The sequence below is a fragment of the Macaca fascicularis genome, chromosome 7, assembly GCF_037993035.2.
Source record: "Macaca fascicularis isolate 582-1 chromosome 7, T2T-MFA8v1.1".
In the NCBI taxonomy this organism is placed as follows: Eukaryota; Metazoa; Chordata; class Mammalia; order Primates; family Cercopithecidae; genus Macaca; species Macaca fascicularis.
The window spans coordinates 109246661-109261297 of NC_088381.1; the positions used below are offsets into that span (position 1 = coordinate 109246661).

General features: G+C 34.7%; 1 long non-coding RNA gene across 6 annotated transcripts in view; it reads right to left on the reverse strand.

Annotated features, from left to right (window-relative positions):
- The window catches only part of LOC107130405 (uncharacterized), a 98903-nt gene that overhangs the window by 33454 nt on the left and 50812 nt on the right, over nucleotides 1-14637 (reverse strand). For 3 of the 6 annotated variants that reach the window (XR_001492434.4, XR_012416304.1, XR_010588447.2), the window contains one exon: nucleotides 9274-12638. This is a non-coding gene — a long non-coding RNA (uncharacterized lncRNA). Of the gene's footprint in view, nucleotides 1-1030; nucleotides 1316-9273; nucleotides 12639-14637 lie in introns of those variants that run through there. The other 3 variants (XR_006699515.3, XR_012416305.1, XR_010588448.2) reach the window with 2 other exon arrangements.

Sequence of the window (14637 nt, forward strand, 5' to 3'; positions counted from 1 at the left end):
GAAGATAGACTCCTCAAAAGTGACTGCAATTGTGTATAGATAAAAAAGAGTAGTTGATATCAGTGAAAATACAGAAATAATCACAGAAAAAAAGAGAACACAGCATTAGGGAAGCTAAGATAAGAGAGAGCTCCAGGAAGTAGATTATGGTCAATAGATATGAAAGTTGCAGAAAGGCCAATGCATCAGAGATTTTTTTAAAAAGGCATTTTGCTTACATAACACATTTGGGCAACATAGAGCACACATTTTTTCATTTATTCAAAACATATCATTGAAGGTTCATGAGAGTGGAACAACAGCTCTTTCCTATTGCAGACTAGCACCATGGCATGCAAGGGGCACTCAGTAAGGTTTGCACACTCTATTTGAAAAGTTTAGTAGACAATGGAAATAAGCCAAGCTTACTGCCCTTAAGGATGTCCTAATGGGCTTGTAATGGCTACCACTTTTGAAGGTAGAAAAATCTATACAGCCTAATCCATGAACTCAAGTGTATATGTACTGTAACAAAAGGAGAGTTTTCAGTAAAAAACTGAGTTCAGCTTAGGCATGAGAAGAGAGTGGGTAGGTAGGTAGGAATCAGATCATGAAAACCATTGTACACTCTGCAATGGGGACTATTGTAGTATCTTAAGAAGAATAACCATATTGCAGGATAATATTTTAAATTCTTAGCAATATTCACCTATTACTTTCTCAAATTTGCCTGTCCTTTTCAAGCAGAAAGATATTCTGTACAAATTGCCAATGTAAAAAAAGAGTGACTTCACTGCCTAGAGTAGTGAAAAAGCAACGATTTCCCAGAAACAAACAAGGCTACTTGATATGTTTAAAAGGTGGGGCCCCAAATAGTGTTACTGAAATTCTCCCTGCCCTGCATGACACAGGGTAGCAGAATGACTTCTGAGTGTTTAAGAATAGAACAGATGTACAGAGAGCTACTAGTCCTAAAAGGACCATGTAATCAGGGTCCCGAAGCACCTCTAATGCAACCTGTCTGTGCAGACAACACAGAAGATATACCTACCTGAAATCGTTTAGCCTGCATGTAAATAATATCAATTTATATATTTCAACTTGATCTTTTCCTTCCAGTTGCAAACAACTTCAGTGCTTTCAATGTTGACTCTATTTGTTCTTGAAAACATTTCAAAATCAGGATCATGAATTCCCAATAATTTTGACTGCTATATTTACTTCTATTTACCACTACATGTCACTTAATATTAGAAAAAACAAGAAAGTCTCTCAGCAAAAGGGATATTTCAGCACAACACAACCGGATGGCGTCTAACCGGGATTATGTTTTGACCTATTGAAAATAAAAAACGGATATTAAAACATCTCTAATTCAATTATGTAGTGTGTGTGTGTATGTGTGTGTATATATATATATATATATATATATATTCTTCTGTACTCTTTTACAGTACAATGTTAAAGTACTTGCATGCAAATTATATATTAGGAGATTTAACTGAATAAAAGCCAAATTAAATATCTTAAAGTTAATACTGAAAAGACATTTCCTGTAAAAGATGGCCTAATATTGAGATAAAAATGTCTTTGACACATTAGGAAAACTTTGATCCTTTTTTCCTTATTATGACTTCCTTCACATCTGAAGATGTAGTGCAAGTTGACAATATATTAAAAAATAACCTTCACAAATCTATAATAATGACTGTCTAGAACAGATTATGGCATTATGGATTACTCAATGAATAATGAAAGAAATAGTGAAACTTGTTTGACCCTGCCATTTCTATATATCCTTCCGGAGAATCATAGTAATAGCTCAGTCCATTCATTCTCTATAATTTAATAATTTCTGATTTTAACATCTTTATAACTGCAAGGAGATTTTATAAAACTCTGGAAAATTTAATCTGGTTAATAAAATTAAATTTAATGGTAAGGCAAAGCAGTAAAATTTCAGGGACAATATTTTAATTAGAACCTGTCTTATCTGTAATGCCAACCACACGTTGAAATGGGAAATCTGCCTATATGTTATACTAACAAAATCATGTTACCAAAATCTCTTTACCAAAATAACTAAAATAGTAGTAGTTTTCCTAGAAAACATTTTTAGTGTTATTTAAACAGAGAGAAGCTAAAGTAGCTAGACAAAAATTCAATATGCTTGAAAAAAATATGTTTGTAGAACTAAATATCAATGCAAGTTTGTCAGTTTACTAAAATATCAATTTGAATGAATTGACTATACTTTGAGATCGTGGGATAATGTAGATTTTCCTACAGTCAAATATATTAATGAATTTTTAAGACGTAGCAAACATTTTTGTTTGCTATACTTATTTTACCAAAATAGAACTAAGTAAATGAAGATTGGCAAATTTCACATTAATACTTTTATATGATGTTTTAAAAGTTAAAAACTGTCAGATACATTCCATGTGTATGATCTGCCTGAACAAAAGTGCTAAAGTAGACTGACTTAGGTTAACTTTCCTTTCCGAAAAGAATTAATAATTTTTTTGTTTTCTTACAATAAAGACTGATTCATATTTTAACTTTCAATGTCATATTGCCAATACCCAATTTTTATTATCTCCTCTACTATAAAGCATGTCCTCTTCTTGTCAAGCTCAAAAGGGCACTGTGATGAACCTTGCATTGCGTCAGCTCATGATCATTTTTCTGTCAACATCTATCACAATATCACAGAAAGAATGTCTTTCCTACAGTTACCTCAGTGAGATTATTATGTAATCAGCACTTACTATGACTAACATCACTGCTCAAAATTGCATTTATCAGAAAAATAAAAAAGATAGGCTTGCCTGTTCTGATTAATAATGTACAATAAGATATGCATGACAGGTAATTACTTTTTAAAAGAAGCTCTCATTTAAAAGCAAATTTGTTTAATTATCCAAAAGTATCAATAAATAGTGAGAGTAGAACCAATGTGGGTCAGCCTCAAATCTAAATTTAAATGTTGCTTTATAGTTTCATAAAGCCAGTGGGATTTTTATGACTTCAGAGGAAAGGGATTTTTTAAATTAATTTCATGGGGAAATTGACAGAGCAAAATTAACCAGTTTATGAACCGCAAATAGACAAGATGAACAAACTGTGGGGTAGAAATGTTTAAGAGATTATATTCTAAGAAAACTGAAAGATAAGTCTATGAAACATAGTCAACTTGCCAAGTGAATATTCTATGGCAGAGATGGAAAATCACTGTCATTCCCTCTCCACTGCTCATATTTTCGGTAACCTGAGCGTGCTTAGTCTTTACGTTAGACTGTCCTGGGATCAATTTTGTGCTCTGCTGCTTTCTTACTAGTGCTGTCACACTGTGACTATAATTTACATTGCTCATGCTTTAGTTTTATCTTCTTCAAATGATGCAAACTTGATGGGTAGATTAAGGCTAATTTTACAAGTATATATCATCATGCCTCGTGATTTCTAATTTTATGATAGTAACAATGGATATGAAAATAGTTTAAACAATAGTATTAATGAGGTTATTTTAGAATCTCTGGTCTCATGTCAAAGAATTCCCTTTGATCTTAAAGGTCTAGCGAATCATTAAAAAACAAAAATATAAACACTTGCTGAAATTATTCTGGGTAGAGAGCTTCTTAAATGACCTACTGGAAACTGATTAGATTAAAAGTGCCTCTTACCTATGTGTAGAGAGCAATTTTTATTTTTATGCTTATGAAGAGTTTATGTTTCTCACTTAAAAGTCAGAAATTTGAGTCTCGGAAAACAAAAAGACCAAAAACAACTAAAAGTTAAACAATTTCAATTAAAGTAAAAGGAGATGATTTTGTCTTAACCACTAAAATCCAACTTGAAGTTTATTAACTCTGGAGTTGACTTCTTCAAAATAGGCAGTCTAGGCAGATACCATGAAAGAGAGAGACATGAACACTATCAAGTCCTCCTTTTGGTTTAGCTTTCTGTCTATATTTCTGCTTGACAATCTCATATTTTAAATTCCGTTTTCTCCATAGAATTGGAACCATGTTCACAAATGGCCATGAGATGAAATATTTTTAGCAATATTACTTAGGAAAAGCGCCCATTTCCAGGATTAACACCCTTGAAGACAGTTTCTATCTGGCCTAGGTTGGATTATTTTGTCAATCTTGGTACAATTAACAAGTCCAGATATTTGACACGACAGAAATTTTCCAGCCTTAGATTATTTGCCTATCACTGTGAGTTATAGGAAAATCTGTTTTTCCAATAGAAGAACAGTTTTGTTGGAAAGAGACTCAGTTGCCCTGAGTATAGGGCACTAAAACCAATGAGTGGGAGGAAATATGTCTTATTGTCACAGTGGGAACTCCCTTTTATGTTAAACTTAGAAATTTGTTATTTAACCAATATGCAGCATAAGACAATATAACTTATAAAAATGATGATCATGAAAAGGAATGACAGTGATTGTAATAAAGAGAACAACATGGGTTAAGATAAAAAAAAAAGAAACAAGATGGATATATTGACTTCTATATCTCAGGTAGATTTCTCTTTTTCTTTATATATTTATGCATGTATATAGAGAGAAAGTTTGAAAATTATCTAAATTACTGTCTTAATACATTTATATATGTAATGCATAAGTCATATTTAATTCATTTTTTCTAAAATAAATATTTAACAGTTTTGTAATATATTGCTTTAAAGAATGATTCTCTGTACATTTTTATTTGCCTAGTCAGATGACATGTTACATGAATGTTATTATTAGTTGGGTGTGTAGCCGGGTGCGGTGGCTCACACTTGTAATCCCAGCACTTTGGGAGGCTGAGGCAGGTGGGTAACGAGGTCAGGAGTTCGAGATCAGCCTGACCAACATGGGTGTATTCAGTCACAAATAACAGAAGACATTACAAATTGTGGCTTAGAAAGAATGAGTATGTATCTTACACAACAAGAATCCACACTGGCATGGAAATTTATCCTTGTCAACAGGAACCTATGCCCCTTTCATTGTCCTCCTCTATCAGCTTAAGCTGGTAGCTTTCATCCCTATGGTCACAAGATGGCAGCCACACTTCCAGGTATCAAGTTTTCATTTCAAAAAAAAAAGAGAGAGACAGAGAGAAGGGGGAAAAAAAAAAAAGCAAATAGAGAGCACACAAGGTGTATTTCCTTTCATAAAAAAGTTTCCTGAAAGTCTGATCCCCCAACTTTTTAAAGTACATTGGCCAAAACTGCATCATGATGGCATTCTCTGGCCCCAAGTTAATGTGAGAAGATAAATAATTTTAATTAACCTATGGATACCCAAGGAAAATTGGAGTTCTTATTAGTAGGGTAAGAGACACTGGTAATTGGGTAGACAACTACTAGCATTGAGAGTCCACCATGACATGAACCTATCATCTATAGCTTACACCCCCACAGAGGCATTAACAGACATCTGATGCTTCAGATGGAAACAGTAATCAGAAATCATAGTAGCTACAGTCAGCTAAAGCTTTTTAATAACTACCAATTATCACAGCCAATTTAAAGCTGATGCTGGAGAAATTTTCAATTTTATGTGTTCTACATGCCTTTTTGTTTACTCCAAATAGCTAATTTATGATATAGGTATATCTGTTTTTATAGACAAGAAAGCCAGCTTTCGTGGAGGTAAAATAAGTTTCCCCAAGTTTCAAATATGTTGGGGCCCAAAATTCAACCCAGACATTTTTTAATTGACATTTCTTTTTTATTCATTGTGCTTTTCTTGCCATTAATACATTTTTAAGGCTGAAATATTTTTTGCCTTTCATTTCTCCCTCAGGTGTACATTCATATTCACTTAAACTTTAAAAATAACAAGTACAATTTAGGAAAGGTAAGTAAATAATTAAACAGATTGTTTAATGAATAAGATATATCTTTAGTGTGCTAAATGTGACTGGTAAAGAAAACTTTAAAATCCTATCAACATATTCATGGCAATACCGTCAATAGTTGTAACTGTTTAAAAATGGATGATTACTATTGTGATAGTTAATAATATACATAAAGATCTTTGTTTAATTCTAAAAAAATGTTTTTGAATGGGGTAAAATCTATTGAAGTAATCATTTAAGGCAACTAAACCCAGAAGTTCTTGAAGTAAATTAAAATTCAATTTTACTAATTGTCTTATATGTGGCTACAACTATGAAAGTTCTATGGAAATCTAATAAACTGCTTTCCATCAAAGAAATAACAAAAAAGGGGGCCTTTGTGACACCATGAGAAAATTAGAAAAGACAAAAAATGTTTTATTTAAAAGTAAAACAATAAAACTCTCACTCCACTTAGCACTCATTAAAATCCGTCCTTTACTAGATAATTTAAAAGCAAAGTATCTATACATAATATTGATTATACATCACTGTCCTTAATATGTAGATGCAAATTAAACTTGATCCTCTCCACTGATTAGGTTTGAGAAGAAATTATTTGCCACATCAATGATCATATATGAAGTTTTGTGTTTTATCTGCTCCAATAAAGATTCAAAATGCAGCTGTAATTAAGGCTATTACCTGGTTATTTAGATGGTAGTCTACCTTCATTATTCAAGATCTATTTAGTTTCTTGGTAGCACTAATCTCTGAATTCTTTCCTTCTTGGTAATGCTGTTTAATTTTTAATATTTCATTTGTGAATAGTATTCATTCAGCCATAAAGAAAGAAAATCCTGCCATTTGCAGTAACATGGATGAATCTGGACGGCATTAGGCTAAGTGAAAGAAGCCAGATAGACAAAGACAAATACTGCATTATCTTACTTATATGTGAAATCTAAAATGGTGGAGCTCATAGAAGCAGAAAGTAGAATGGTGGTTACCGGGAGCTGAGGGAAGGGCTAAATGGAGAGATGTTGATCAAAGGATACAAACTTTCAGTTTTAAGGTGGTAAGTTCTGGGGATCTAATGTACAGCAATGCTGCTTCTGATTACTATATTGGTTGGTGTAGAAAAGGTCAGTTTTATGATTTTCCTCAAGACACTTCAGATCATAATTTCTTCTTCTCTTCTTCTTCTTTCTTCCCATAGGTTTCGGGGTACTAGATTATCAGGCTTACAAACCCAAATGTTCTTCAGATTTAGAGATATGCATTTAGGCTCTTCCTGATTTACAATTAGATCATCAAAATAATTTTTCAGCACATTCTGCCCTTCATATATTCCACTGTCGTCCCCAGTTTTATCATTTCTTAGCATTGAAAGTTGGTTATCCTGGACCCTCCATTTAATCTTCCCAAAGTTTCCAATATTTATAACATCAACCGTCCAGATTCATACTTTTATATCATTGCTGCAATACCTTCCAGTTGCCATGCCGATAGCATATCCTAATACCATACCTAGAATCTGTATCCTGTCCCAATCAATTGCAACTTAAAGCTTGATAATTTTAAAGTCACTACATGAAAAGTAGTATCACCACCTCACTTGCTACCAGGGATAGGGTCCTAATTGCCACACTCATAAATCATTTTGTTTGTATATTAATTTCATTTTCATTTTAGTAGATGTTAGGGTATAAGTGGTTTTTTGTTACATGGATGAATTACATAATGGTGAAGTCTGAACTTTCGGTGTACCTGTCACCTGAATAGTGCACATTGTATCCAATAGGTAATTTTTCCTTCTTCATCTACACCCAACTCCCCGCCATGCCTTGCAATGTCCATGATATCACTGTGTATAATAATCTAGCTTCAGATCTTATCCAAGCAGCTGCTTTCTAGAGTAATCCTGGCTTCAACTACCTTGGCCTTACTTTCTACGTCAGTAGCATCTGAAGCCAAGGAAGCTTTCCTCCTACTCCATAGAGTTGTATGTCCTGGAGAACAGAAAGTGGGGAAAAAAGGAAGTAAAACAGGAAAAAATAACAAGGGAGTATTAGCAAGCTGGTTTTTATCAAGTATTAGGTTGGCGCAAAAGTAATTGCAGTGTTTGCCATTTTAATGTCATCTTCCTTTAGACAATATAAATGGATGTTTCTCAGGACAACCTATTACAGGGAAGGAAGAAAATACTTTTTTATTTGCCAGGTTTCATTTCCCATTGATCAGTGGTTTGCTCCATAGGACATTATATTCCTTGCACATTCTGATGGCATATAGGGGACACCAGCAGGTTTCACAACATTCCAGCATTTAATATCAGCAGGGAGTGGGAAGCAGTAAGTGTGTCATACGTTATGAGGTGAGTTCTTACTGGATTGTGCCTTCATATAGTTATTTGGATCATATGCATATTTTTCACTGCAGTTTTTACCCAGGTCAGAACATGTGACCTAATGTTCTGGAGACAGGTAAAATTAAAAGTACATGAAACGGAGCATAGGAGTTTTGTGATACCAGAAAAGTTTACATTGAAGCACTCAGCTAAACAAAGAAGAATGCTACCTCTCAGCTTCTAGACTTGCTTTCCAATTACAAAATTGGCATTTTTCAATTTTCACATAAAAAGTTAAAAAAACAAATTTATCACAGTAAAGTATCAGATGCTTGGATGAAAAAAATAATATGGTCTATCTAGCAAGGTATTCAGATTATAATGTCAATTAAGTGATTGCCTTATCAAATTTATAATTTTTGGCTAAAAGTATATTGCTAATAAAATATGATTTCACAAAATTTGCAATTTTTTCTATGTAAACTGTAAATGAATTTTTAAAAGATTGATTTATTTCTTTAATAATCAACTGAGGTGGGGCTCAGTGGCTCATGCCTGTAATCCCAACACTTTGGGATGCCAAGATGGGTGGATAACGAGGTCAGGAGTTTGAGACCAGCCTGGTCTCAAAAACCATCTCTACTAAAAATACAAAAATTATCTGGGCGTGGCGGCACGTGCCTGTAGTCCCAGCTGCTTGGGAGGCTGAGGCAGGAGAATCGCTTGAATCCCAGAGTCGGAGGTTTCAGGGAGCTGAGATTATGCCATTGCACTGCAGCCTGGGAGACAGAGCGAGACACCGACACACACAAAAAATAATAATAAATAATAATAATCAACTGAGTATTCTCAAAGGGACTTGCCACAGCATTAAAGTTATTTCATAAACTGGTGAGTATTTTTATTGTTATGTGGCTTTCATATGATGTGTATGTGTGTGTGTGTGTCCATGGTCTGTCAGCCTTATCAGGTGATTTTGATCTTTATAATTTCATTTAGCTGGTATAATTTATCTCTTCAGTGTTCTCATTTTTTTCCATTACTTGCAAAAATACAATTCTTCTTCCTTTGTTTTGTTTTTATTTTTCACTTGACCTGTTCTTCTTTGGTTTTCAGGCACTTTAGAGATGCTGTTATGCTCTGCTAGTCATTTTTGTTTCAGCCATATTCTTATTTATCTTTTAGAATAATAAACCAAGATGCTGTGAGGCCAGCCATGGTGCCTCACAGCTGTAATCCCAGCACTCTTAGATGCCGAGGTAGGTGGATTACCTGAGGTCAGGAGTTCGAGTGATAGTGGCACACATCTGTAGTCCCAGCTATTCAGGAGGCTGAGGAGTACAGGAGAAGCCCTTGAGTCTGGGAGGTGGGGATTGCAGTGAGCCAAGATCATGCCACTGTACTCCAGCTTGGGCAATAGAGCAAGACTCCATCTCCAAAATAATAATAATATAATAATAAAAAAAGACGTATGTATTGTGTTTGTATGTTGATCCTCCAAAATGTCTACATTAAAGTTAAGCGTGTTGTTTTTAGAGTAAGTCTTCAGTAGGAATTTTGGGTTGTTACGTATCTTTAGAGAAAGTTATGCTCCAGAATGTAAGGGTTTGTTCATTTATTTAGGATTTGGCTCCTATCACAACTGACATTTGAAAGTAGATAATGTATTTAAATACGTCTATATGAGAAAACTTTTCGTATTTATTCCGGTATCAATTGCATATTGAGATAAACGGAGTATAATTCTAGCCATCAATATGTATTTTCCACACATCTTTAATGTTATTGAATTGCCCTTTTTGAACCAATTTTGCAAATATTATTTCACACCAAATAATGTTTTATGACCTTTCTTTTAACATAAGATTCCATAATAAAGCCACATTTCTTGATATGGAAATAGTGTTTTACATTTTAATACTTTCTAATAATCATTTCAGAGGAACAATAGGGAATGATTTTTATGTCAAGAAAAAAAGTTAATTCTAAGAGAAGTAATCATATTAGGCTATCGTAGTTTCAATATGTACCAATTTCCTTCTTTCATCCACTCATTTTAAAAATATTACTTAAATGTAAGTCATATTTGGTTTACTAATGTTGGTACATTAGCAACATGGAAACTGAACAAAACATTCCCAGAGACATGCATACAGATCTCACCCTGCTACTTCCTCCTTTGTCTTTGAATATAAACCTACCCAATACATTTGTGATTGCAGTACACTTTCTTCACAGGTTTTACGATTCTTTAAGCTATCATTTGTATCTCTTTAAGTTATCATTCAGTTTCACCTGAATTTGTCAATGTATGCATTCACTTAGAGAGTTCCAAAAGAGTAAAGCTGATTTTAGCTAGATATGATAAGCAATTCTGTCCTAGTAATTTCAGAAACAGAGTCTTTCGCTGAAAAATACACACCTCAATTTACATGGTTAACTGATGAGATTCACAGAGAAACAGCAAACACTAGTGAATTCTCAACAAATGCCAACTTTTAAATGGATGCTCTGATTGGCATATAGAAGTCTTTCTATGTATAATAGTATAGTTATTTGGACTCTGTTATTCTGTAGAGATTTTCTTTTTGGGTCATGAGGAATGTAACTGCTGGCTCTTTCTATTTGTATGTGTTTTTTGTTGTTGCCATTGTTTTGCTTCTTCTTACAGAAGTAGTAAGAGAGAGGATAAAGAAGCAGTGAAAATGGTGGAGCATTCAGTCTTCCTCTTTCTAAACCCAGAAGAAAACATCTGAAAAAGTTTGCTGATCTGCCAGGTGTCATGGTGGTTAATTAGGGCAGTGAAGTAAAGTAAAAGTAACAATGAAATTTTTATTCATTTACTGTGATGGTGGAGGCAAGAGGCAAATAAAAATGTGTCATATCCCAAATGTTTTGTTTTTCTCCAAGGAATGGTATCAGGCACAGATCACTCAGATGACACGCAATTCAGGCGTGAGAAATACCTCACTGTGGAGGAGCCCTGAACGAAATTCTTTTGCAGTTTTATGGACCCAGGTGGCTGAGGATCCTGAAAGGGGGAGACCTAGGACTGGAAAAACACTGAGTTAGTGTGACACACAGTATCTCAGTCAAATGCCCCCGGTAAGAAAGTGTAGGCAAAGTTGCCTGAAAAATGCCTTGGTGGAGGTGTCCTTGTGAAAAAAACAAAAACCTCAGAGATGAAGTTCTTCAGGTAGGAATGCCTATATACAGTATGAGCATGCCTGGCTTGAGGTGGGCAGGTGGCTTGAGTCTTTGACTGCAGTTCTCTCCAGAGACTGCAGTGCACTGGCTGTGCACCAAGCCTGATGTGAGGAAGACAGCTGTCCCTCATGAGGCTTTCCAGTTAAGGTCTTTTTAATTACCTGTAGTCAGACCTGAAAGATCACACACAGGCTTTTGACCTGGAGCCAGATTTCTAAAAGTTCTGGTCATCAAACTGTGTGATAATTACACCGTAGGTTCCAGGATATCAGATAAATTGCAGATAATTTAATCTGGCAAGCTATAAAATGAAGACCTCAAGCTAGTCATTTCAGTAGCACCCAAAAGAACATTAGTAGTAAGAGAACCACAAAAGGTGTGATTGGTGCAGAAGATTGCTGTAGGAAGCACTCAAGTAGCAACTCAAAGGAGTGAGTGAAAATGTTTTGCAGACATGTAAGATTCTGGAGACTCTACAACAACTTTCCACTAGTAGCTGCAGCACTTCAGGCCACAAGCCACTTTGTGATAGTACGTTTCTCAACTAATTATTGGAGGATGTGAGGAGAGCATCTCATCTCATGCAACAATTTCTGCCTAGATAAATTACCTAAAATTTACACTTACCTTAAGGACAAGCAGGGGTAAATTGACCAAAATCACTTCCTTTCATTTGTCTTCTCATTGAAGCTATAAAATCTTGGGATTTAAGGCATTCACCTTGGCAGATGTCTTCCCAATGTTTGGTGTGGCAGAAGAGGCAATGGCATCTGATCAAACTTCCTGCCTTAGTCACAGGTATCAGGGATGCTTAACAAACCCAGATCAACAGATGGGGTTGAATACATTGAGAAAATCATTCTCAAAGTTGGCAGAAGGACGTAAGTTGCAGAATTTGTCCTCAAGGATTTCCATTTAACCATATGTGGTTAGACAACATCAAAACTGTTTCAAAAGAAGTATAATACTCTAGACATGTTTTGAAATTCTAGAAAATGACTGAATTTTTTACTAGTCAAGATAGGTGACATGAACATTTATTCGTCATGAAAACCTAGAATATATATTGAGGTAGTAAAGAACGACAAACCATTGGTAGTTATACAGTAAAAGCTTATTTTTAGCTTCTGTAAAGTTGTCTGAGGTGCTAAGCAGCTTACCAGGGAAACCATTCTTTTTGCAGCAACTCAGTAATCCAGGCTAATGAAATTTCCACTACTTTATACGTGCTCCATTTGAAGTTTGCCGTCTCCTCAGTTCACCTGGAAGAGAAAGGCAGTGCTAGGTGGTCTCTCACCAGTAATCCAAGGCTTTGACCCTGAATGACATATTATTTCCATTCAGAAATCTCTGCCAATTCTAGTCACCTGACTTCATTTAACTGCAATGAAAAGTCATGGGTGAACAGTGAAAGTCTCTAATGCCGAGTGTCAAGCTGTGATGTATTGTAAATGTGACCTAATTTGTACTTGGAGTGGTAGAGCTTGGAAATACTAATAGCAGGTATTCCCTCCACATTAAAAAGATTGGGAGGGGGGATGATTCAACTGCCCTCAAGGTTCTTTCTCCATCAAACGGTGTGTTTCTCTTGTTCACACACATTAATATTCCTTACAATTTAAGTCTGTGACATTAATTATCTTGATTTGATATTCACTGCCCTGAATCATTAATCAAGGAGAAATAAATGCAAGAGAACATAACAATTCTAAATATATATGCACCCAACACTGGAGCACCCAGATATATAATATAAACCAAATATTATTAGATCTAAAGGGAGACATAGATGTCAATACAATAGCTGGGGAATTCAACACTCCACTCTCAGCACTGAACAGATTGTCTAGATAGAAAATCAACAACAAAACATTAGATTTATACTGCACTTTAGGCTGGATGTGGTGGCTCACACCTGTAGTCCCAGCACCTTGGGAGGCCGAGGCAGGCAGATCCCTTGAGGCCAGAAGTCATGTCTATAGCTAACTATAGCTCTAGTGGACTGTTTCATAAAAATCAGAATTAGATTCTGGATGTTAACTCCCCTTCCTAACAAATATAAACTTTTTTTGTGATGTTAACATTTTTTGGTTTTAATAATTATTACTCTAACCACTAGAAAGTCAAGACCATTTTATATGGAAAATTTCAACCATTAATCAGCTTTTTTTGTTTAAGCGAAAAATAAGATGCTTTAGAATGTTGGAAAAAAAAAATGGTTCACTTAAAAATACCTCTAGTCAAGACCTTTAAAAATGGTATATGTGTCAACTTAAATTGTTTTTTGATAGATCACAATTCCCCCATCCTTTCTGAGGGTAAATCTTTTATGGAAGTTGTTACTGCACAGCTGTTATTTCCTCTCATTAATAATTAGCCCATTGTAAAGTTCAACCTGTTGTTACTTTAAGACAGCTATTTCACTAGGTCAGTTACATAATGCCAAAATCATCATTTAACTTAGTTATTCATGTTTATTTTTGAAGCTAGTGTGCAATATGTTTTGCCTGCTATCAGCATATTTTTATCTTTAGTGACTGGTATTTACCTGCATGTTTCCTCACCCTAACTCTTGTTATTATGTTATATCACACTTGTTCAGTACTTCCTAACTTTCTATTAGTTTTGTGCTTTTAAGTATTAAATGCCTTCTTATACCTTAGCTCATTCTCATCTATCAATATGTGTACAACCTTGCCTATAGGCAAAATTAGGCATTTGAGAGAGGTGTCTCGGCAGGACAGAATAAAAAGCGTACAGTGCACGCCGGTGAAAGAATGGCTGAGGACATGGCTGGACATTAGGACGCAGGTAAAGGTCATTTCACCAGGCAGTAAGAGAGGCAATGACGTACTATTCACATTACATCTTTATCTTTAATGTTTCAGTCTTCCTCTGACTGTGATTGTATTTTCTCCCCATCACAGACATGCAAATATAACAGTGATGTTTTATCAAAAGTGACAAATAGCTAAGGATATTAAGTATGCTACAGAATGGGTATGGGTATATATAGGACATGTGCACATACTTTCTAACACACCATGGCCAGACATACACCTATTAGACATATACACAAATGCACATACACATATACCAAACTCACACCACACATGTAGCATCCTTTCTTTGTTTTGTATTTGTTTAAAGGTAAAATTGTGTTGTTTTCTTAATAACACTTAATTTAATTTATATGTTTATTATAGTCTTACATATGTTTTTATTTTTTAATTTTTTAAATATTCTTTTTGAACTATCCCG